The 25,570-nt window shown below is 45.9% G+C and overlaps 1 non-coding gene across 1 annotated transcript; it reads left to right on the top strand.

Moving 5' to 3' along the window:
* The first annotated feature begins 15,354 nt into the window (after positions 1-15,354).
* On the top strand, positions 15,355-15,459 carry LOC131238350 (small nucleolar RNA R71). Its single transcript, XR_009167750.1, has one exon. It is a non-coding gene; the product is annotated as a small nucleolar RNA R71 (small nucleolar RNA).
* The last annotated feature ends 10,111 nt before the right edge of the window (positions 15,460-25,570 follow it).

Below are 25,570 nucleotides of genomic sequence, written 5' to 3'. Positions count from 1 at the left end.
GGCTTGGTCCGAAAGTTATATCATAGCGACCGCGTAGTCGCCGCGGTTCCACCGCCGTGACTTGCGCACCGAAACGATACCCAGGCTAGAAGATGCCGATCAGCGTTTATTCCGAAGAAACACCGCGCGTTACGGATTTCGAGGGAATCTCTACAATTAGTCCCATCAATCAACCATTAAAGCATCCCATACCTCAAGTACAACAACCCATCTCCACCTTTTACAAAAGTCTACCCTCTTTTCACCTCACCACTCCTCTTTTTCCCATTTTCAACATTAACCATACCTCCTTTTACAATTTTCAACCCAAACCATCCCCCATCACTCCATCACCCATCTCACTCCCTCTCTCTCTCTCCCTTACAAGTCTCTCTCTCATTCCATACTCTCCCATAGCAAAATTCATACGTATGGTCCTCCCATGGTGAGAAAATTTCATTTGTGAGGCCCACCTTTCCCACCCCTTCATCTCTCATCTCAACCATCCATTTCCCATCTTCCTCCATCAAAGAGTAGCACAAGGAGCTAAGGAAGCTAAGGGAGCAAGAAGATCAAGCGGTGGGTGTTTGGATAGGATAGTTTTTGACGTTTTTAAGATGGGCCAAGTGAGGCCAACCGATCAATGGTTCGGATCTCACTTTGGACCCTATAATGTGGCCAAAGGCCCACTTGGATCATCATGATGTTTACCTTCTTGCATATTTAGGGTCATCTAGACCGTCTGATTTAGTGGAGAAGGGATCTCTACCGTTGAATTTTAATTTAATGGGTCCACATGTAATGGGACCCACTTGATGTATGATTTAGTACAAGGGAGGGCCCATAGTGCCGGGGTCCCTCCATCACGCGGATCTTACCCTTTATCTCTCTCTATCCCTCTCTCTTTTTATTTTATTTTATTTTTTTGTCTTTTTCTTGTGATGATTATGAGGTTAGGTGGCCCACTTGAATGGACCCCACCATGTAGTATGTATTGTATTTGAATGGGGCCCACCTTATAAGTATAGTACCCTCACCATTCATCAGTGGTGGCCCCCTGAGCAGGCCACTTGTATGGCAGACCGTCCAGCGTCTCTGGACGCTGGACGTTGCAATGGGAAAACACAAATAAAAGCTTGGTTCAAGCTCATGGAGGAGGCCCATTCATGTAGGCCCCACCTTGATGCATGTCTCCAATCCACACCATCCATTCCCTTCCCAAGCCATTTTTAGGCGTTGAGCCCAAAGATGGGACCGATCAGATTTTCAGGCGGGCCATAACATGGTAAACGGTGAGTTTACCATTGAAATGTCCCATATTATTTCTATCCACTGAAACAGGCCCAATATTGGGCTTGTTTTGACTGTCATGAGGCAAGGAGAGCCATTGGACGGAGCAGATCTGCAAGAGGTGGACCCCACCTGCAAAATCCTTAAGAAACCAAAAAAAAAAAAAAAAAAAACTGTAACACAGCAGCATTGCTGCTGTGTCAGAAGGCGCAGCAGGCAGCGCCTGCGCACGGCGTCCGGGCGGACGGACGTTCCCACAGCCACCCATGGCTGTAGCCGTGGGCCCCACCTTGACGTTTATGTGCCATCTAACCCGTTCATCGGGTGGGCCACTATCTGACGTGGGCCCACCCCAAAAATCAGACTGATCCAAGACTCGTTGGAACCCTTTTTGGGCCCACAGAAGTTTTGGATCAGGGTAAAATTTATTTCCACCCTTCATCTAGGTCTGCTGGACCTTATCAACGGTCCAGATGGAATATAAACATTATGGTGGGCCCCACATGGAGCCACATTGATGTATGTGTTTCATTCCCACCGTCCGCCTGGACGGTGGACGTAGAGCCACTGTGATGAGTGTGTGGGCCCACTGTGATGTGTGCGTGTGTGTGTGTATATATATATATATATAATATTATATTTCATATAATATTATATGTATTATGTATATATGTATTATATACTATATATATATTATATACTATATTATATGTATATATTTTTACTAATGTTGAGGCCCGTGATTGAGGCCCACCTTGATATATAGGTAAGGCCCACCTCAGTACTTGTGACCCATGGTTGAGGCCCACTTTGATGTATATATAAGGCCCATGGGTTGAGGCCCATTTAATGTATTAGGGGCCCATGGGTCGAGGCCCATTTGATGTAATGGGGCCAATGAGTTGAGGCCCATTTGATGTGCACATGGGGCCCAATTGGTGAGGCCCATTTGATATATATAAGGCCCAGGTGAGTAGACCCATTTGATGTACATATGGAGCCCAACTGTCGAGGCCCATTTGACACGTGTAAGGCCCATAAGCTTAGGCCTATTTGATATGTCTGAAGCCCCCGGGTTATAGCCCATTGCAATGTACATAAGGCCCATTGGTGCGGCCCGCTTAATGAATATAGGCCCATATGATACGGCTCATTTGATGTATTGAAGGCCCAATGGGATATACCAAAGGTCCATTGCAATGTGCAATCCCGACATGATTTATGACAGTCGTGCCTTGGGAGCAATGTTGGTTTGACGTCCACATTGCAAGTATAATGTTGGAATGTCCGCATTATGCCTTTCCCTGGGCCCATTGGCGGGCCCATGCGTGTTATGTGCAGGTCGTCTAGGCCCACCTTCGTTATGCATGTCATCCATCCTATATAGCATGTTTAAATTCCATGATTCATGATCATATGCATCATATGTATGCTTGATATGAGAGATGACTGATCATAGCATAAGTCTTTGGGTAGATTGTTTAGGGACTCCCGTATAGGGGGTGTTGCCCTACATGAGCGCACGATACGCGCAGGATTGCTGCATGACTGAATAGTGTGATTCATGCATTCGCATTGTGTGATATGGTTACTCTACGCCTAGCGACATCAGGGCCATAGCCTCCACAGACGTATCGTGGTTGGCAGGATTGGATACCGAAAATACTGTTCTACATGGGGTGCGATAGATATCCCTGGGTGAAAGTCCCTAAACCCTTATGGTACCAGGAGGTTGCTCCAACGTCTAGACCGAGTGGATGCATGAGCGCTGAGTGCCGATTACCAGACGGTTGCGCTTTCCACTGTGTCGTGGTCGGTTGGAAGGGGGTGCGGCCTTACCCGCCCGAGAGTAGGGGGCAATGCTAGGCTGAGTCTGACCAGCTCGAGGAATGGGTCCGCTATTGACGAGCCGAGCCCGATATTGGCAGGCGGATAGTGAGGTCTTTTCCACTCACCTTATTGCGCGCGATGGGGCGGCAATCTGGCTTGGAGTGTACTAGACCCCGGTGATATTCCAGATTTGAGCTGTATTAACATGTGGACTTAAATGAGGATTTGTATGATTGACTTGCATTTTGCATGGCATGGCCTTGGTATGGCCGACATCATTCCTTGCACCGCATGGCCTTGGTACGGCTAATGGGATTCTTAGCATTCATCAGCATGTTCCGCATTACTCTGATACTGCATAGACTACATTATCACCTTGAGTATACACTTTCACCACCCTCTAAGCTTTCTATAAGCTTATGCACCCGCGTGCGGTGACGTTGATGCAGCAGCCCGAGGCTTGGCGCGTGATCTTCTTTTGGAGCTTTTGGTCTATCTTCATTGTATTTCCTTATGCTCATTGTACTTGTAAAGTTTTTATTATAGTGGAAATGTGATGAAGTTTTTGGTTGTTGTTTGTGAGTTATGCCTTTGGTTATGCTTATTACGAATCAAACGATGTACAAAATCCTCCTTGTAGCATCCCAGGATCTGAACCTGGCAAATGGGCGCCGGGAGTCGAGAATGGGGTTCTACTGAGGTTCGCCGGATTAGGCGATCGGGAATTTTGTGAGCCCGGTTTCGAGTTTGGGGCGTGACGGAAGGGTATCGGAGCATAACTCGGAATAACCAAAAATAATATTTCATGTCGCTATGAATGATTTAAGTCCTAAGTTCGGGAAGCCTAGCGATCTTTTATTACCGACCTTTAACGAGTGTGCCTTCGAGAGTTTCAAAGTTGATAGGCACCTTCGCTCTTTCTTGTAGGACTGCCCCGCACGAGAGTGACCCGATCGACTCCGGCTCCACCACCTGGGCTCCGCACTACCACCTACGATCCTGCTCCACCACTCGAGATCCCTACTGCCCCGCATGAGGATGCCCAGGGATTCATGCTGCCCAGCCTATGGGCGCAGCTCCTCCACCAGAGACCGCTGAGCCTACCGTATCTGTGAGTGCTTCCCGATTCGGAGATCTGCCGGTGACGGCCGCACTTCGAGGCAGGCAGACCCCGGTCGTTTCACCAGACAGCAGAGCAGAGCGCTCGAGTGCCCTCCTTCGAGAGTTCCGACGCCTCGATCCCCGGCATTTCCAGGGTGAGCCAGACCCGGAGATGGCGCGCTGACGTAGAGAAGATATTTGAGACGATGGGATGCGCGACCGAGCGGCGAGTCCGATTAGCCGTATTTCTCCTTCATGGTGAGGCTGAGCACTGGTGGATGTCAGTCTCTCGAGCAGCGGGCACTGATTTTGTGGATCGGTTTGACCGACCGTATTTTCCCGATCACATCCGACGTCAGCGAGCGTTGGAGTTTGAGGCCTTGGTGCAGGGCGATATGACAGTGGCTCAGTATGCCGCTCGTTTTGTAGCACTGTCCAGATTTGCACCATATTTAGTGGATGATGAAGAGCGGAGAGCCCGCCGATTCGAGGCCGGCTTACGTTATGGTCTTCGAGGCCGTGTTATTGGGCATGAGCTCCCTACCTTCGAGGAAGTGGTGCGGACGAGGAGGGACCGGAAGAGGCGGCTCCTTCCAGTGATACCCAGCAGGTCGACCACAACAGAGGCGCACAGTCGCCCGCCTTTGAGCACCAAGAAGCACCCCAGACCTCCAAGACCACCTCCGAGACGTTCACGGCACTTGTTTTAAGTGCGGTGCGGCAGACACCGTATGTGGGAGTGTCCTCGTCCCCAAGCAGAGCAGAGAGGTCCACAGCCTCCACCACCGCAGCGCAGAGACCCCCACGAAGCAGAGGCCCCCACAGAGCGCTCCCCGCACCGGCCCATCCTGCAGGCATCGCACCGCCTCCGAGGCGCAGCGAGATAGGCGGCGTTTCAGCCGCTCGGCAGCAGCAGCAGCACGCTCAGAGGGGACAGGCACCTCCCCAGCCGGCTCAGGCTCGATTCTATGCAGCCCAGCAGGATCCTCAGTCATCTGGAGGAGTCGTTGAGGGTATACTTCCAGTATCTACATGCATTGCACGTGTGTTGTTTGATTCTGGTGCATCGCATTCTTTTGTGGCTGAGAGTTTTTGCCGATCGACTGGTTTGCCATTGGAGTCTGCTCGTGAGGGGTTGACAGTATCAACTCCCTTGGGAAAGACTGCAGTATTGGGCCGATTTTGCTCGTCTTGCCCCGTTTTAGTTGGGGATATGTTTTTGCCTGCCGATCTGTTTGCTTTGCCGATGTCCGAGTTCGACGTCATCCTGGGCATGGATTGGCTTGCCGAGTATCACGCCATATTGGATTGTTCCGCGAGGACAGTCACGTTTTGTATACCTGGCTTGCCGCAGTTCCAGTTCATTGCTGAGCCCAGAGGAGAGCCGTTGTCTTGTTTGATGTCTTGTGCCTTAGAGGAACCCTTAGCGGTGAGCGTCGACCAGTTACCTGTGGTTTGCGATTTTCCCGATGTGTTTCAGGAGATTCCGGGATTACCGCCTCGTCGACTCACTGAGTTTCAGATTGATCTCGTGCCCGGTACTGCGCCTATTTCAAAGGCCCCATATCGTATGGCACCATTGGAGTTGCGGGAACTGCAGAAGCAGTTGGACGAGTTGCGCGAGTTAGGCTTTATCCGTCCGAGCAGTTCGCCGTGGGGAGCGCCGGTACTCTTCGTGAAGAAGAAGGATGGCTCGTTGAGACTCTGCGTAGATTACCGCGAGCTCAATAAGGTCACGATCAAGAACAAGTACCCGCTCCCGAGGATTGATGATTTGTTCGATCAGCTGCAGGGTGCACAGTTCTTTTCGAAGATTGACTTGCGTTCCGGTTATCATCAGATTCGGGTCCGAGAGGAGGACATTCCGAAGACAGCATTCAGGACGCGTTATGGTCATTTCGAGTTTCAGGTCATGTCCTTCGGACTGACCAATGCGCCAGCAGTATTCATGCAGTTGATGAACAAGGTCTTCCGTCCGTATCTCGATTAGTTTGTTGTAGTCTTCATCGACGACATTCTGATTTATTCGAGGACTCGTGAGGAGCATGAGCAGCATTTGGAGGTTACATTGCAGACCCTCCGCGCACACCAGTTGTATGCGAAGCTGGAGAAGTGCGAGTTTTGGCAGGAGGAGGTGAAGTTCCTTGGTCACGTGGTGACGAGGGAGGGTGTCGCAGTGGACCCCTCGAAGGTTGAGGCAAGGCGTCAGTGGGGCCCACGAATGCGTCCGAGATCCGTAGTTTCCTTGGTTTAGCGGGCTACTACCGGCATTTCATTGAGGGCTTCTCTCGTATTGCGGCCCTGTTGACGGGTTGACCCGGAAGGGCGCAGAGTTTTTTTGGAGTGATGGCTGCGAGCGAGCATTTATGGAGTTAAAGGACCGTCTCGATGTCCGCTCCTGTCCTCACTCTTCCTCCGGGAGTGACGAATTTATTGTATTCACCGATGCCTCGCATATTGGTTTGGGTGTCGTCCTTATGCAAAGACGGCAGCTCGTAGCCTTCGCGTCTCGCCACCAAGGTCCATGAGCCGAACTACCCCACGCATGATTTAGAGTTGGCTGCAGCTGTCTTCGCACCGAAGGTGTGGAGACACTATCTCTATGGGGTTAGGTTCGAGCTCTTTTCGATCATAAGAGCTTGAAGTACCTCTTCTCACAGTCCGAGTTGAATGAGGCAGAGGGGCTGGATGGAACTCCCGAAGGACTATGATTTCGATCTCCGCACCACCCGGGTAAGGCGAACGTGGTGGCGGATGCCTTCACCAACCACGAGGCCTGGTGGCGCACATGATGATTCAGGAGTGGCGGATGCTCGAAGATATAGCAGAGTACGACTTTGAGTTTGGCTTGCAGTCTTCTATTGTGCGGTTATCAGCCTGTCGATTCAACCTCTCTTGTCACAAGGGTGATCGAGGCTCAAGCAGTGCAGAGCCGCGTGATTACCGAGCAGAGGCAAGATCCGAGGGTCGACGGATTGCGATTGGTACAGATGGTGGACTTCGCCTGAGGCCGATTATGTGTCCCTGATATTCCCGAGTTACGAGAGATCTTATGACCGAGGCACATCGATCGCGGTTTTCTATCCACCCTGGCTCGACGAAGATGTACCATGACATGAGGCGATATTTTTGGGCGAGGATGAAGCGCCAGATCGCGCTTTGTGGCCGAGTGTGACACGTGCCGCGTGTCAAGGCCGATCATCGGAGACCCCCTCTATTGCAGCCGTTGTGTGTCCCGATGTGGAAGTGGGAGCACGTGTCGGCGATTTCATTATGGGTTTGCCGAGGACTCGGCGGTCATGACGCCATTTGGGTTGTCATTGATCGACCGACGAAGTCGGCACATTTTATTGCGATACGTGCGACTTGGCCTTTAGACCGGCTTGCGAGATTATTCATTGAGAATATTGTGAGACTGCATGGCGTTCCTGTCTCGATCATTTCGACCGAGACCCGAGGTTCACGTCTCGATTTTGGAGGAGCTTCCAGAGAGCGATGGGTTCTGATTTCAGGACCGCGTATCATCCGCAGACGATGGGCCAGACGAGAGGGTCAACCAGATCCTCGAGGATATGCTTTGGGCTTGCGCGATTGATTCCAGGGGTAGCTGGGATGATCACTTGTGATTGGCTGAGTTCTCATACAACAACTATCAGGAGACCATCGGCATGGCTCCTTTTGAGGCATTGTATGGCAGACTATGTAGATCTCCGAGTTGTTGGACTGAGGTTGAAGAGCGGCGTCTCCTGGGTCCCGAGCTTGTGCAGGAGACGTCAGAGGCTATCGATATCATCAGGTAGAGGATGCGCATAGCTCAGAGCTGGCAGAAGAGTTGTGTTGATCGTCGGCGTCATCCCTTAGAGTTCGCTGTTAGGGATAGGGTGTATCTCAAGGTCTCACCCATGAAGGACGTAGTTCGATTTGGAGCGAAGGGCAAGCTTACCCCAAGATTTATACGACCTTTCGAGATCACTGGGCGCGTTAGCGTCGTGGCCTACCGACTTACCTTGCCATCTCGGTTGTCTGACGTCCACAACATTTTTCATGTCTCTATACTGAGGAAGTGTGGGTCAGATATCGTTCCTGTTATCGATTGGCAGCCGTTAGAGGTTCGTGAGGACGCTTCCTATATTGAGCAGCCAGTCCGTATCCTTGATCGGAAGGAGCAGGTCCTCCGGACCAAGGTCATTCCGTTGGTGAAGGTTCAGTGGGGTCACCATTCTGTTGAGGAGGCTTCTTGGGAGCGTGAGGCTGAGATTCGAGAGCGTTATCCCCATCTTTTTGATGATTGATTGTGTTGTGTGTTATATGTTATCTTTGATTTTATATAATGATGTTATGTTTCTTCTCCCTCTTGAGTTTTGCCTAGTTGCGATGATTGTGTAAATTTCGAGGACAAAATTTCTATTAGGAGGGGAGAGCTGTAAGACCCGTGTCCTAATCCGTACTGTTCCGTTAGCTTCCGCGGTCCTTCCAGTCAAATTCCGGCAACCTTCGCACCGTATTCGGTGTTTGCGCACGATCCTAAGCCAGGTCTCGCGCACCGACGTCGGCTTGGTCCGAAAGTTATATCATAGCGACCGCGTCGTCGCCGCGGTTCCACCGCCGTGACTTGCGCACCGAACCGATACCCAGGCTAGAAGATGCCGATCAGCATTTATTCCGAAGAAACACCGCGCGTTGCGGATTTCGAGGGAATCTCTACAATTAGTCCCATCAATCAACCATTAAAGCATCCCATACCTCAAGTACAACAACCCATCTCCACCTTTTACAAAAGTCTACCCTCTTTCCACCTCACCACTCCTCTTTTTCCCATTTTCAACATTAACCATACCTCCTTTTACAATTTTCAACCCAAACCATCCCCCATCACTCCATCACCCATCTCACTCCCTCTCTCTCTCTCCCTTACAAGTCTCTCTCTCATTCCATACTCTCCCATAGCAAAATTCATACGTATGGTCCTCCCATGGTGAGAAAATTTCATTTGTGAGGCCCACCTTTCCCACCCCTTCATCTCTCATCTCAACCATCCATTTCCCATCTTCCTCCATCAAAGAGTAGCACAAGGAGCTAAGGAAGCCAAGGGAGCAAGAAGATCAAGCGGTGGGTGTTTGGATAGGATAGTTTTTGACGTTTTTAAGATGGGCCAAGTGAGGCCAACCGATCAATGGTTCGGATCTCACTTTGGACCCTATATTGTGGCCAAAGGCCCACTTGGATCATCATGATGTTTACCTTCTTGCATATTTAGGGTCATCTAGACCGTCTGATTTAGTGGAGAAGGGATCTCTACCGTTGAATTTTAATTTAATGGGTCCACATGTAATGGGACCCACTTGATGTATGATTTAGTACAAGGGAGGGCCCATAGTGCCGGGGTCCCTCCATCACGCGGATCTTACCCTTTATCTCTCTCTATCCCTCTCTCTTTTTATTTTATTTTATTTTTTTTTGTCTTTTTCTTGTGATGATTATGAGGTTAGGTGGCCCACTTGAATGGACCCCACCATGTAGTATGTATTGTATTTGAATGGGGCCCACCTTATAAGTATAGTACCCTCACCATTCATCAGTGGTGGCCCCCTGAGCAGGCCACTTGTATGGCAGACCGTCCAGCGTCTCTGGACGCTGGACGTTGCAATGGGAAAACACAAATAAAAGCTTGGTTCAAGCTCATGGAGGAGGCCCATTCATGTAGGCCCCACCTTGATGCATGTCTCCAATCCACACCATCCATTCCTTTTCCAAGCCCCTTTTAGGCGTTGACCCCAAAGATGGGACCGATCAGATTTTCAGGCGGGCCATAACATGGTAAACGGTGAGTTTACCATTGAAATGTCCCATATTATTTCTATCCATCAAACAGCCCAATATTGGGCTTGTTTTGACTATCATGAGGCAAGGAGAGCCATTGACCGAGCAGATCTGCAAGAGGTGGACCCCACCGCAAAATCCTTAAGAAACCAAAAAAAAAAAAAATCAGAATAACAGAAAGATTGGCCGTGTCGTAAGGCGCAGCAGCGCGCAAGACGGCGGCCCGGCGGACGGACGCTTCCCACGCCACCCATGGTCAGCGTGGCCCCACCTCGACGTTTATGTGCCATCTAACCCGTTCATCGGGTGGGCCACTATCCGACGTGGGCCCACCCCAAAATCAGATTGATCCAGATTGGCGGCCCACATCAAAGGAAACAGGGTGAATTGATTTATAATCCAAAACTTCTTTTGGGCCCACGAAGTTTTGGATCGTGGTAAAATTTATTTCACCCTTCATCTAGGCTCGCTTGGCCTTATCAATCGGATGGAATATAAACATTATGGTGGGCCCCACATGGAGCCACATTGATGTATGTGTTTCATTCCCACCGTCCGCCTGGACGGTGGACGTAGAGCCACTGTGATGAGTGTGTGGGCCCACTGTGATGTGTGCGTGTGTGTGTGTATATATATATATATATATATATATAATATTATATTTCATATAATATTATATGTATTATGTATATATGTATTATATACTATATATATATTATATACTATATTATATGTATATATTTTTACTAATGTTGAGGCCCGTGATTGAGGCCCACCTTGATATATAGGTAAGGCCCACCTCAGTACTTGTGACCCATGGTTGAGGCCCACTTTGATGTATATATAAGGCCCATGGGTCGAGGCCCATTTAATGTATTAGGGGCCCATGGGTCGAGGCCCATTTGATGTAATGGGGCCAATGAGTTGAGGCCCATTTGATGTGCACATGGGGCCCAATTGGTGAGGCCCATTTGATATATATAAGGCCCAGGTGAGTAGACCCATTTGATGTACATATGGAGCCCAACTGCCGAGGCCCATTTGACACGTGTAAGGCCCATAAGCTTAGGCCTATTTGATATGTTCTGAAGCCCCCGGGTTATAGCCCATTGCAATGTACATAAGGCCCATTGGTGCGGCCCGCTTAATGAATATAGGCCCATATGATACGGCTCATTTGATGTATTAAGGCCCAATGGGATATACCAAAGGTCCATTGCAATGTGCAATCCCGACATGATTTATGACAATCGTGCCTTGGGAGCAATGTTGGTTTGACGTCCACATTGCAAGTATAATGTTGGTTAAATGTCCGCATTATGCCTTTCCTTAGGGCCCATTGTTGGGCCCATGCGTGTTATGTGCAGGTCCCCTAGGCCCACCTTCGTTATGCATGTCATCCATCCTATATAGCATGTTTAAATTCCATGATTCATGATCATATGCATCATATGTATGCTTGATATGAGAGATGACCGATCATAGCATAAGCCTTTGGGTAGATTGTTTAGGGACTCCCGTATAGGGGTGTTGCCCTACATGAGCGCACGATACGCGCAGGATTCGCATGACCGAATAGTGTGATTCATGCATTCGCATTGTGTGATATGGTTACTCACGCCCTAGCGACATCGTGGCCATAGCCTCCACTGCACGTATCGCTAGATGGGACACTAGAAATCTAAATCTGTTCTACATGGGGTGCGATAGATATCCCTGGGTGAAAGTCCCTAAACCCTTATGGTACCAGGAGGTTGCTCCAACGTCTAGACCGAGTGGGTGCATGAGCGCTGGGTGCCGATTACCAGACGGTTGCGCTTTCCACTGTGTCGTGGTCGGTTGGAAGGGGGTGCGACCTTACCCGCCCGAGAGTAGGGGGCAATGCTAGGCTGAGTCTGACCAGCTCGAGGAATGGGTCCGCTATTGACGAGCCGAGCCCGATATTGGCAGGCGGATAGTGAGGTCTTTTCCACTCACCTTATTGCGCGCGATGGGGCGGCAATCTGGCTTGGAGTGTACTAGACCCCGGTGATATTCCAGATTTGAGCCGTATTGACATGTGGACTTAAATGAGGATTTGTATGATTGACTTGCATTTCGCATGGCATGGCCTTGGTATGGCCGACATCATTCCTTGCACCGCATGGCCTTGGTACGGCTAATGGGATTCTTAGCATTCATCAGCATGTTCCGCATTACTCTGATACTGCATAGACTACATTATCACCTTGAGTATACACTTTCACCACCCTCTAAGCTTTCTATAAGCTTATGCACGACCGTTGCGTGCAGGTGACGTTGGTTCGCAGCAGCGCTGAGGCTTGGGCGCGTAGCTGATCTTCTTTTGGAGCTTTTGGTCTATCTTCATTGTATTTCCCTTATGCTCATTGTACTTGTAAAGTTTTTGATTATAGTGGAAATGTGATGAAGTTTTTGGTTGTTGTTTGTGGGTTATGCCTTTGGTTATGCTTGTTACGAATCAAACTGATGTACAAAATCCTCCTTGTAGCATCCCAGGATCGGAACCTGGCAAATGGGCGCTGGGAGTCGAGAATGGGGTTCTACGGAGGCTGTCAGCGCCGGATTCGGCGATCGGGAATTTTGTGAGCCCGGTTTCCGAGTTTGGGGCGTGACAGCATTTCTTCCAATTCAAAACCAAATTCTTTTCCTCGCATTGCTTCAGTACATATTTAAGATTTTCCAAACACTCGTTGAAGGATAGACCAAAGATAGAGAAGTCGTCCATGAAGACCTCTAAATATTGTCCCACCATGTCAGAAAAAAGACTCAACATGCATCGCTGAAAAGTTTACACAGTCTGAATAGCATCCTTCGATAAGCAAAGGTGCTAAATGGGCATGTGAACGTTGTCTTTTCTTGATCTTCAAGGGCTATCTCAATCTGGTTGTAGCCCGAATAGCCGTAAAGGAAGCAATAGTAAGAGTGACCAACTCGCCTTTTCAAAATTTGATCAATAAATGACAAAGGAAAGTGATCCTTCCTTATGATGGTATTCAATTTTCTGTAGTCAATGCACATTTTCCAACCAGTAGTAACTCTAATTGGTACGAGTTCATTGTTGGCATTGGCTACAATGGTGATTCTGGACTTCTTAGGAACCACTTGTGTTGGACTCACCTATTAACTATTGGATATAGGGTATATTACACCCACATCCAACAACTTAAGTACCTCAGCCTTAACCACTTCTTTCATATTTGGATTGAGTCAATGTTGTGGTTGTCGAAAGGTTTTCGCATTATCCTAAAGATGAATGCGGTGAGTACAAATCAAAGGATCAATTCCCTTGAGGTCTGTAATTGACCATCTAAGGGCTCCTTTATGCTCAATGAGAGTAGAAATAAGCATACTCTCTTATTCTTTCTCTAGGTGAGAAGAAATCACCACCGAGTATGTCTCATCTTGACCTAAGTAGACATATTTAAGATCAGCGGGCAAAGGTTTTAGGTTAAGCTTCGGTGCTTTGAGTCTAGACAATAGAGGCACTATATCGATTTGGGGCAATTTCTCAAATTATGGCCTCCACCGGTTAACTTCAAGTACTGGCGTAGCATCAAGCAAGGCATCCATCTCCCTAATCATTTCATCATCTAAATCAGAGGAGTGGACCAAGCATGTGTCTAGAGTGTCAGAGTATAAAGTCAAAAGTGTTTTATCTTCCATGAAAGAATCAATCATGTTAATGTCGTGGGTATCGTTATCATCCTCTGATTGTTCGTTCATATTGAAAAAGATGTTGAGCTCTATTGTCATATTTCCGAAAGATAAATTCATAATTCCATTCCTACAATTAATGATAGCATTTGATGTAGCAAGGAATGGGCAACCAAGAATGACATGTATTTAAGTACTCATATCTATGATGGGTTGAGTATCTAGGACAATAAAATCTACTAGATAGTAGAATTTATTAACTTGGACTAATACATCCTCAATCATCCCTCTCAGTACACGAACTGAGCGATCAACAAGTTGTAATATGGTCTGGGTGGGTTTTAATTCTCTTAGACTAAATTGTTCATAAACTGAGTAAGGGATCAAGTTAACACTTGCCCCTAAGTCAAGAAGTGTGTGCTCAATCCAGTGGTTCCCAATTACACAAGTGATGGTTGAGCGAGTAGGATCTTTGTATTTTTGTGGCACATCTTGCTTGAGGATGGCACTCACTTTTTCGGTCAAAAGATTTTATTTTGTATGTTTTGTTGTCCTTTGCTAGTATATAGATCTTTCAGAAATTAGCCATATGAAGGTATTTGTTTAACGACATCTAGTAGAGGAATATTGACCTTCACTTGCTTAAGCACCTCTAGAATATCCTGAGGGTTAACGAGATATTTTGGTGCAATCAACCGTTAAGGGAATGACGCAATCGGCTTACTTTGAGGTTCTGGTTCCAACCCATGTGGAGCATTACTAGGTCTATCATTCTCAATTTCTTCTGGGTCCTTAGGTTTTTCAGCCTTCGCCGGAATGGTTTTGTCAATAATCTTCCCACTCCTAAGAGTGGTGATAGACTTAGCTTGCTCCATCTAATTTGAAGAGCTTGGGTCACTTATTTCATATTGCAGTTTTGGATTGGAGAGGGGTTGGGCTAGAAGCATCCCTTTCTCCCCATTCGCTAAGCATGACTCAATCTTTTGAATTGATGATGCAAACATTCCCATTGTCATTTTGAGATCTTGGAATGCTTGCACCGTATTTTAGTTGAATAGCTCTTGGTTTTGCATGAACTTTTGAACCATATCCTCTTAAGGCTTCTTTTGATTTAAGAATTGTGTAAGGGCCTCTTGTGGGTTAGCCGTTTGTTCATTCCTCCAACTGAAATTTGGGTGGTTCCTCCAGCTAGAGTTGTATATATTTGAGGTGAGTCCTCTAAAAGGTCTTTGGTAATTATTTACGGCATTTGATTGCTCATTCAATATCTCTTGAAAAGCAAGAATTGTTAGGCAATTCTCAGTTGTATATATGTTACAAGCACAAATACCACAAACAACTTCCGTGGCCTTTTCAAGTTCTACTTTCTTAAGTTCTAAGGCCTCGACTTTTCTTATGATTTTGGTCATTTTTGCATTTATATCATCTTCCTCTTTTAAAACATAAATTTCTTCCCTTTCCTTTGCTTGAGTACGCTTAGAAGTAGTAGTTCTTGAGGAGGTATCCCATAATTGCACATTTTTAGCAAGTTTATCAAAATAATCTCACGCATCATCGACTTCCTTGTTCATGAATTCCCCATTACACATCATCTCCACAAATTGGCGCATGGGTGAGGTTAATCCCTCATAGAAAAAGCTTGTTATATGCCATGTTTTGTAGCTATGTTGTGGACATGAATTTATGAGATCCTTAAATCGCTCCCAACATTGGAAGATCTCATCCTCTTTTTGCACAAAATTCATGATTGCGTTCGTTAAGGTATTTTTTTATGATAGGGGAAGAACTTTTTAAGGAACTCCCTTGTCATCTCAGCCCATGTGCCAATGGACCTTGGTCTTAAGGAATGTAACCATGACTTAGCCTTTTCTTTCAAAGAGAGAGGAAACAATTTCAGTCTAATTGTGTCCTTAGACGTATTTGAGAAGTGTAATGTAGATATTATCTCATCGAACTCTTTCATATGCAAGTATGGACTTTCAGATTCTAGTCCATGAAACTTAGGGGGGAGATGAATTACCCCTGGTTTAATATTCACAGTTCCTGCATTCAATGGAAATATCATGCAAGAAGGTGCACTCACCCCCGCTAGTTCTAAATAATCTTATAGAGTACGAGGCGGGAGTGCATTATGCACCTCGTTTTCATCTTGAACTTCCTCAACTGGTGGTTGAGGTTGAGGTTGATTTGCAGCCATCACTTCAATTAACTGAGAAGATCTTAAGTGGTGTCTAATCTTGTGATGGATAGGCAACCCTTCAACTAATATTCCTTCACTCAAAAGACGGAGGGTGTTGTCATGAACCCACTTGGGCATGAAACACTCTCAGCCTTCAAGTAACTAAACAATTAAACCTAAAAAGAAAACTAGAAAAATCAAAACAAATAAGAGATCTAAAAAAAAAAGATGAGAAAAAGGGTTGGAAAAAAATTACCAATATAAGAGTTGCTATGTTAGGATCCTACAAAATAGAAAACAATGTTAGTTTCTAAAAGTAATTTTAGAAAAAAAACCTAACCTAAAAATATAGCAGAAAAATAAATTATAATCTTAACTTAATTCTAATACCTATTAATTCCAGAAAAACGTAGCCGTAGTCCCCGGCAGTGGCGCCAAAAACTTGTTCACAACCCCTAAGTGCAGGGTCGAGATATAGTAATAACTCGGTAAGACCGAGGTCAAATCCACAGGGACTAAACTTGTACGTATTCTAAAAATAACTAGAACTAGAACTAGAAAAATATCTAAATTGAAATCTGAATAATTGAGAGTAATGGTGAATAATGTTGATTAAAACTTATGAATTTAAAGGTGGGAACTAGGGTCTCAAGTATCCACTTATAGCTATTAAGATGCTACCTTACTTGGTTCAAGGAACACAATTGGAATTGGAATCCTATCCTATCCAATTGGAAGATAAAGCAATTTAAATCAAATTTGAACTTTTCATTGACCTAATTTTCAATGGAGGAGAATTGTGATGATTGGAAGGGATTCCATCACCCTACCATGCCCAGGAGACGATGGTAAACAACAAGATTTACCAATCTCATAATCTCGAAATAGGAAAAGAAGATATCTAAAGCTATCACAGCATCTATTGTAATTTAAGTCACAATAAATCATAGAAAACCAAAAATATTCTTTTAATATCAAACTAGAAATCAATGAGGTCCAATAAGAATAAGAATCAAAGCAAGATAATTATCCAAACTCGCTACAAGCTTCACCTCTTAGCCTTAGCTACGAGGTTCAATCAACCATAGACATGATTGAAACCAAATCTCTTAAACAAAGCATGAAAAATAAACTAAGGAAGAAAAAAAACTCTTTGCCAGATGCTCTACCCTTGTGTTATGCTCCTTGAGACCTTTCCAAATCCTAAAAGATGCTTTGGAGCATCCTAGGGAGTCCTATTTATAGTTGTGGAACTCCAACTTTCGCACCGAGTTGAAAAAATCTAAAAATCGCCTTAAATTTACGCACTCTACGCCGTTTCTCAAAATATACTTCCAGAACTTTCCCCTTTTAAACTTGGAGTTTCAAAATATGTTTTTTTTCAGGACAATTTTCAGGAATATATTTTTTTAGGACAATTTTCAGGATTCCTTTTCTTTTTTTTTTTCACTTCAAATCTTCAATTCTCTTCATTCCTCACTTAGTTTCCTTAGATCTTTGGCATGTGAATTCTTTATTAATAACTTCCAAATCTTTATTTAGTAATCTTTTGAACATAAATCTTCCTTTTGGCATCAATTTCACCTTAAGCTCTCGAAATCACCTCGCATATGAAAACATGCATAATTAGATAGATTAAGCACTATCATGTCACTAGCAAAAAATCGAGCAAAGGCTATGGACTTTGAAAGCTTTTAGATATGGATTAAATCCGTAGAAATATAGCTACGAATTTAATCTGTAGCTAAACGCTAAGTGATTTGTAGCTAAAGCGTACCTCCTCACGTAAACCATATTAAACATAGATGGTGCGCTTAAGGGGATCCATGGGGTCCATTGGAACATATGTGTTTAATCTAAGCAGTCCAACAATTCAGATATATAATTTTAGTGCATGAGCCCAAAATTTAGATAGATTAAATGTCTAAGTGGACCAGACCATAAGAAATAGTAAAAATTAAATTTCTACTGTTAATATGTTGTGTGATCTCCTTACAGATTCGATCTAACTCATTTTTTATATCAGCACTTAAAATAATAAATTAAAATTAATGAACAGAGTGGATATATAAAATACATCACTTTAATGTCTCGAAAAAATCCGTACAAAGACCCGAGTACCACCTCAGGTAGAAATCACAAAGGACCAAATCCTTTAAAAATTAGACGAGAATTAACTAAGTGTTAAATTAGGTTACCTATGAAATTAGCACTAATCACTTTAAATATGAACTGCAAGACCCAAAACATGTAAAATCGTTAACGCTACATGACCCTGAAACTTAGAATCAAACATAAAACTTGGTTGCTCTCGGGAGCACACCGAAACTCCGTATCGGACCTGTACCACACGTCGAAAGTCTGAATACTATGAAACCATATGGTTATGACCGCCTTACTAGGCTTGACTACCATCTCAAAAATCAAGTCCAGATAGTATCCCGAAATGCACAATTTGAGCTTGGAGCGAAGTGTGTGAGAAACGCGAATATCATTAGGACATGAACTGAAACTTAAGTGAATTGAGTCGTTCACTTGCAGGCCAAATCTAAGAATTCAGACTGTCAGAATCTGACCCAATTACATCCTCGGATCAGGGAAAATTTCCAACACAGGTCAATGTACTTGTGACCCTGATCGAGTACCGGTGACCGTTGAACTGAAACTGGTCCCCCGTGGTTGATCTGTAAATCTGATCGAACCGAAAACTTAACTCGACCTAGATCCAATGTTAGGGATCTTAAGTCCGACCGCATATGAAAAAGGGGCCTCCAGATGTGCTCCGTTAGACCGAAACGGCCAGTCTTTGACTATAACCTAAGTATACCATGGCCTTGGGGCCATTCCCATCAGTTCTAGGCCTATATAAGGGCCTAAACCCACCCCTCTCTCATTACATACGAATTCCTAACCCTAGGAGAGAGAAGAGAGAGAAAAGAGAAGGAAAGAGAGAGAAAGTGGGAGACCGTCCCTGGGATCCTTCCTTATCGCTCCACGGGCTTAATCAACCCTTCCACATCTCTATTCCAACAATTCCGACTCCGTTCTTAGGTAAGAAAACCTAACCCTAATCTATTTAAGGGTTTCAAATAGTGTAAGTGATGAAATAGCTAACCTATTTCATGTTATAGGTGGCTGTCGTGCCGTAGACGAATACTTGACATATAAACTGAGTTCGATATTTGTTTATCGACGAAAGGTGTGGACTATAAACATTTAGGTTATAGTTTTCAAGGCTTTCAATGTCAGTCAATGATTTATGACTGACTTGAGTGCTATCACATATGCGTAGTTAGGATGTTTCCACATATTACACATTTATGTAGGTTAGGCTATTTCGAATGCATTCTAAGTGTTTGTCAAAATGTTTGAATGAATATGGAATTATGATTTGTGCTTGCTATGATTATTGATTGTTAATACATGATCGTTGTGCGTGTGGAAACCCCTATGCAAGAGGATTTGCTATAACACTTGTTTTAACTAATTTATTACATGTATGTAATATATGAAGACTAAGTGTTTGATAAAATGCCTGAATGAGAAAATGTTGGTTTAAATGTATGTAATATGTGAAGACTAAGTGTTTGATAAAATGCCCGAATGAGAAAATGTTGGTTTAAATGTATGTAATGAGGGTTTTGAGATAGGATTCTCAATCCCCTTAACTATGGTTATAGTATCCTTTATATAACCTATCTTACTACTGTGCTGTATGGATGAAATGTCTGTATGTGTGTGTAGTATGTGTTTGTTAAATTGTTCAAGTAAGATTTATATCTAATTTCAGTTGTCATATGCTGTTTTGGATTACTATATGTAAATGTTATTGTTTGAAATGTGATTGGGGCTACGATGTAGCCCAGGCAATCGGTAATTGTCTGTGAATGGTGGTTGAACTGCTTAACCACGATAGACATGCCCGACGAATCCGAGTCATACTCTGCTAGTCAACAGTGGTTAGGCCACACGGAGTGCTTACGCGCTCCATGTTGATCAGCTCGACATATGCTTGTACCAGTCGAGCTTGTCAAGTAACCCGGTTGACCTGATGTATGTTCACCATGTATGGATGCTACTATTTGAATCTAAGGTACCAACTTACCAGTGTCAAACCCGTTTAACCTTGGTACCTCGATCCGCTAAGACTCATGAGTGGGGCATGGTGGTATGGGACACCGTGGTCATGCTGTTGGCCTACGCTGGGGTGAAGAGCCTCCCCGTAATGACTAGTGAGCAACCCAGACTTGTGAGCCGAATATGGTGGTATGGGACATTATATTCGAGCTGTCGGCCTACGATCAGGTGGCGAGCCCGTAGTGACCTCGAGCATACACTAGAAACTATGTTGAGGTGACGAGACTTTAGGTAGTAAACTAGAGTATAAACCAGGCCTACGCTGACAATGACGAGCCTCTCTATAGCAACCTGACAACCATCTATCGTATGTGACTACTAGGATTGACAACCCTACATGGATCAATATTTATGATATAAAGGGAGGTGCCTTAGCTTTCCAATCCTGTTGTATGAAAAAGATCTAATAAGAACTCGGTAATCATGCTCATACACCGTATTACATGTGCCTTTGGTGTTGGTGTTGAGCACAGAGGAAGGGGTGCTTGCCGCGACTGTGAGAGGAAGATCGCAGAGGGAGTGCAGGCGAGGGCATGCATCATTAATACATATCATTTCTGCATTAACTAGAGTACTTAGGGATGCTTGATTGTATTGCTTTATCATTACTGCTTGATTAAATTAATAACATGTTAACCTTTGCCTTATAGCTCCACTGAGTTGATCACTCACTCCCACGTTCTGGGACAGTGTTTTAACACCAACTAAACTCTGTCTTAGTTGTAGGTGATGGCGATGCTTATGAGGTAGAGCCGGACTATTACAATGACAAGGAGTTCTCCTATATGCACTCTCTGGCGAGTCTATATAGACTTGGAGTTGCGCTAACGGGGCTATATGGTTTTTCGATAGAGAACATTACACGTTCTAATTTTAGTATATTTTTGAATTAAACTTGTAATTGTTTAACCTAGTGACAGTCATACTCTGAGGGCTTACTATTACTTTTGTAGAGTTTATATACATACCACAGTCTTTCGCTAACTGACCGAGATTGACCGTTGGATTCAGGCCCGTAGGCCTCTGTGACCATGCGAGAGGGCCTCCATTCATTTTTAAACTGTCAATCGATGGGTTTAGACCCTAATTCAACCTATTCCACAATCAAACAAACCGAAAAGTGTGAAAGTACGTGAAATGGGACCTGAAATGACTCAAACGGAGTCAAGGGCGGAAACGGTATAAATCGGGGGGACCCAAAGTGGACCCCGCACATTTCAGGCACCCCGGGGGGGGGATGGCATCGCCCCTGGGGTGAGCCATAGCCAGACTGTCCAGGGACCGGGTCAGCAAGCCTTCGCTGCTCGGACGGTCCGGGCCTGTTGGGCTGACACGGGCCGGCTCGTGTTCAAGGCTGTGGGGCCCACCAAAACGTGTAGCGACCCCCTTTTATACCCCATTTGCTCCCCTCTCCCCTCTTACACAACTCGAAGCTTTCCTTTTTCTCAAAAACCTATTTTTTTCTCTCAAATCTTCCCTTCATCCTCATATTTCCTCTTTTTCCTTCATTTCACACACCTCTCCACTGTTTTTATCAAAACCCCTCTCCTATCTCCTTTATTTCCTTTCATTTGAGTGCACAAACCTTCCTTTGTGTCTCAAAAGTCTCAAGGTTCAACAACCCATTCCATTTCTCCACCTCATTTCACTCTCAAGGCTCTTTTCGAGCTTGTGACGGCCATTTTCTCAATTTCCACACTTCTTTCTCATGGGGAAGAAGAGGACTTCCACGGATGAAGCCGGGCCTAGCTGCCTTACTCATTCAAGGAGACCAAAAAGTGTCACCGTGGGTACAAGCATCGATCGAGAGATAAGGACAAAGCGGGACCTCGATCCCCAGGCACCCCTCGAGAGAGCTCTACTGGCGGATCTGTCCCATTGAAGATTTAAGGGACGTAGGGTCCTTTTTGAAGTACACGTGGACGATAAGTTCTTTGGGAAATATCTAGTGATGAACTGCCTGGTGGATGCCGGGTGGGGACCCATATTTGAGGGCAAGTCTCGTGCGAATGTGGGCACTGTCCGAGCCTTCTATGCCCATATTCGAGAGCCGACGCTGGAGCCTTTGCAATTTAAAATTCCCGTGGGAAGGCGGGGGGCCATAGTTGATGTTGGCTTAATAGCCTAACTCATGGGGATGCCGCTTGGCGAAGTCCATACTAGGGAGAAGAGTCTTAGGAGTGCACGTGAAAAGGATCGCCGCACACGATTCCTTTATGGCCAACTGGCCCACTGGAATCCAAACAATAGTCTCCTGGCATCCAATATGACCGATGACTTCCGCCTGCTCCACCACATCTTTACATACAACGTGTACCCCAGGTGGAACAATCGCGGCGAGTGCACACACCTGATGGTAGACTTTCTGTACCGAGCTGGGCAGGGAGAGAAGCTATGCATGCCTACGTATGTACTGCTACAGATAGTGCAGACTGCATGCTCTTCTAGGATGTCTGTTTCGCTCCCCTTCGACCGACTTATATGTAAGCTTGTACGTGAATTCGCCTACAGACTTGGTGCAGAACTTCCTTTGCCGATCCATTTCATCAACGACACCACTCTCAACAACATGGAGATTGGGCCATGACAGCGTAAGGCCCGACTCGATGAGAGTGAGGATGAGACAGAAAGTGAAGAAGAGGAGAGTGATGAAGATGGTGGAGATGAGATAAGGGAGGAAGGAGAGCAGGGAGAAGAAGAGGAGGCCCAGGACACGGATGAGGGCTCTCCTCCTGCTACACAGGAGCGCTCTGGTGATCAAGCTACTTTAGAAGCCCATTTAGCTCAGATCGAGGAGGGCCAGGCCGCCCTACGATAGGAGGTCACACAGACCCGAGCCAAGGTTGAGGAGCATCAGGCCTTCGTAAAGCAAAAATTCAGCAAAGTGTCTCACACCTTGAGGGCTATCTTGTGTTGTTTACAGGACAAGGGTGCACCACCACAGTCGCCTGATTCAGATGACTAGACATACATGTAGTCATCTTTTAGTTTGTTTTGTTTCCTGTTTTTCTTGTTTCTATGTATAGCCTTGATAGGCTTAATGGTGTGGTAGACTAGTTAGTATGTTTCAGTGTTGAAGCCTTACTTAGGTTAGCTTACATGCATCTTCTGTCATGATTCATGTAATACTGCATCTCATGTACCGTGACAATTTTGTTAAATGAAATGCATGAAGTTTCTTTGAGCTATGATGCAAATGCTATGTTGTTGAGTTTGTAAGCATGTACTGAATCTCACACAGGTTGCACCCTATGTTGTATTTAGGGAATGCCACTTAAGAGCATGTGGACCTCGGCCCGCCTCACCCTTGGCGACTTGATTGACGGGGCTCCTCTCCTAAGCGATAGCCACATAGACCCTAGTTTGGGCTCACCTCACGAGACTATGTCAGACTCTCAGCCAGCCACTGGCCCCACTAATGGGCCTACACCTGTTGCACCACCGGTTCCTAAGCAGAACCGTGCGTCCTCTTCGACGCAGCATATGCCTCAGATGGCCCCTCCTTCAGATAGGTTGGAGTAGATGATGTTATTGATGCAATAGTAGTAGCTGCAGTACCAGCAACAGTAGCAGCAGCTCTTGGCCACCCTTGTGAGAATCTTTGCTCAGAGCATGGGTGTGGCTCCACCTACTCCATTTGTGCCCCCTGCTGGGAATACGGGTGCTAGTGGCCATTTCGAGCGATTCTAATGCTTGTAGCCTCTTACTTTTGCGGGTACTCACCGACCCGAGGAGGCCGAGTATTGGCTTGACCGTATCTCTAAGATGCTGAAGCCGCTGCACTGCACTGAGGCAGAGCAAGTGGAATTGGTCACTTTCATGTTTAAGAAGGAGGCCAGCTTATGGTGGGACAGCGTTCTCCGCACTGTTGCTGTCGGACACATGTGGACATAGGAGGCCTTTGAGACGTGCTTCCATAAGAAGTATTTCCCTGTCACGTACCACCATGAGAAGGAGAGTGAGTTCCTTCGCCTCCGACAAGGAGGCATGACAGTGGCTGAGTATGAGAACCGGTTCACGAAACTGGCTAGGTATGCTCCCTTGATTCTCGCCAATCAGCCGATGAGGATGTAGTTCTTCTCTGAGGGCCTGCGACCTGAGATACGCTTGAAGATGTGTTGCACTAACATATCTACCTATGCTGAGCTGGTGGGCATGTCTCTGCAAGCGGAGTAAGATGGGGATAGATTGTCCCGCACGTGCATGCCCATGGTTCCTAGACCACGATCAGATTTGCCGAGCAGGCTGTTTCTTGGCAAGAGGCCCCGTGCAGACTCGCCTCCCAGACTTGCAACTCCACCAGTCCCTATGAGGCGACCAGACGTGTGGTGCACCTAATACAGGAGGTCTGGCCACGTTGATGCCCACTGTTTCACCAAGATGAGGGACAATGGCTTCTCGTCACCTCAGAGGATCAACCGCCAGCTTCCTTAGATGATTGCAGCTCCACCTCTATGGTCAGCACCAGCGCATCCATCTTTTCAGCCGCCCGCACCCTGTTTTAGGCTGCCTCAACGGCCTATGGTACCGTAACCAAACCGATCTCAACAGGCTCGCGTGCACTCACTTGTAGCTGAGGCATCCGAGACACAGTTGCAGCACTGCTGGCTTTTAAAGTCATGGCGCATGTTCAAGGTACACTAGTCTTCTTGTTGATAGACACCAGGTCCACTATCTCTATTATATCATGCGCAGTAGTCAAGCGACTGGGGTTGAAAACTAGTCTTATGGTTGGGGTGAGAATCCTTACCACCACAGGGACTTTCTCGGACGCTACCAGGATGTGTAAGGGTTGTTTAATAAACTTAGGGAGCAAAATAGTGCGCATTGACCTGATTGTCTCTCCGTTGCACCATTATGACGTCATTCTTGGTATGAATTGGCTCACAGAGGTGAAGGCAGAGATCGACTGCGATACTAGAGTGGTGACAACCCATGGACCAGAGGGCACGACCTTTACATTCCTAGTGCAAGTCAGTTGGCCCCATCACATTAGTTGTTACGCTTCATTACTAGAGGACATTAATGGTCCAGCACTTGAGGACACCTCTGTAGTCTAAGAATTCTCAGACGTATTCATAAAGATACCTGAATTACTCCCTCAGCGTGAGATTGATTTTACCATCGATCTAGTGCCTAGTGTGACACCTATATCTCTTCCGACTTATTGCATGCCTCCATGTGAGATGGAGTTGAGGAAACAGATCAATGATCTATTGGATGCAGGCTTCATACAACCTAGCGTGTCGCCGTGGGGAGCACCTATGTTGTTTGTGAAGAAGAAGGATGGACCTCTGTAATTGTGTATTGATTACCGCAGACTAAACCAAGTGACGGTAAAGAACAAGTATCCTCTACCCAGGATAGATGATCTGTTCGATCAGTTTAGAGGGGCACAGTATTTTTCAAAGATCGATTTGCAGTCAGGGTATCATCAGTTGTATGTCAGAAATGAGGACGTGTAGAAGACAGCATTCAGGACCAGCTCTGGGCATTTGGAGTTCCTGGTGATGTTGTTTAGACTCACGAATGCACCGGCCGTGTTCATGGACCTGATGA

This window comes from Magnolia sinica, chromosome 2 (assembly GCF_029962835.1).
Source record: "Magnolia sinica isolate HGM2019 chromosome 2, MsV1, whole genome shotgun sequence".
NCBI classification, from domain to species: Eukaryota; Viridiplantae; Streptophyta; class Magnoliopsida; order Magnoliales; family Magnoliaceae; genus Magnolia; species Magnolia sinica.
Note: the sequence above shows the minus strand (reverse complement) of the source record. Positions and strands in the feature narration are given on the sequence as shown.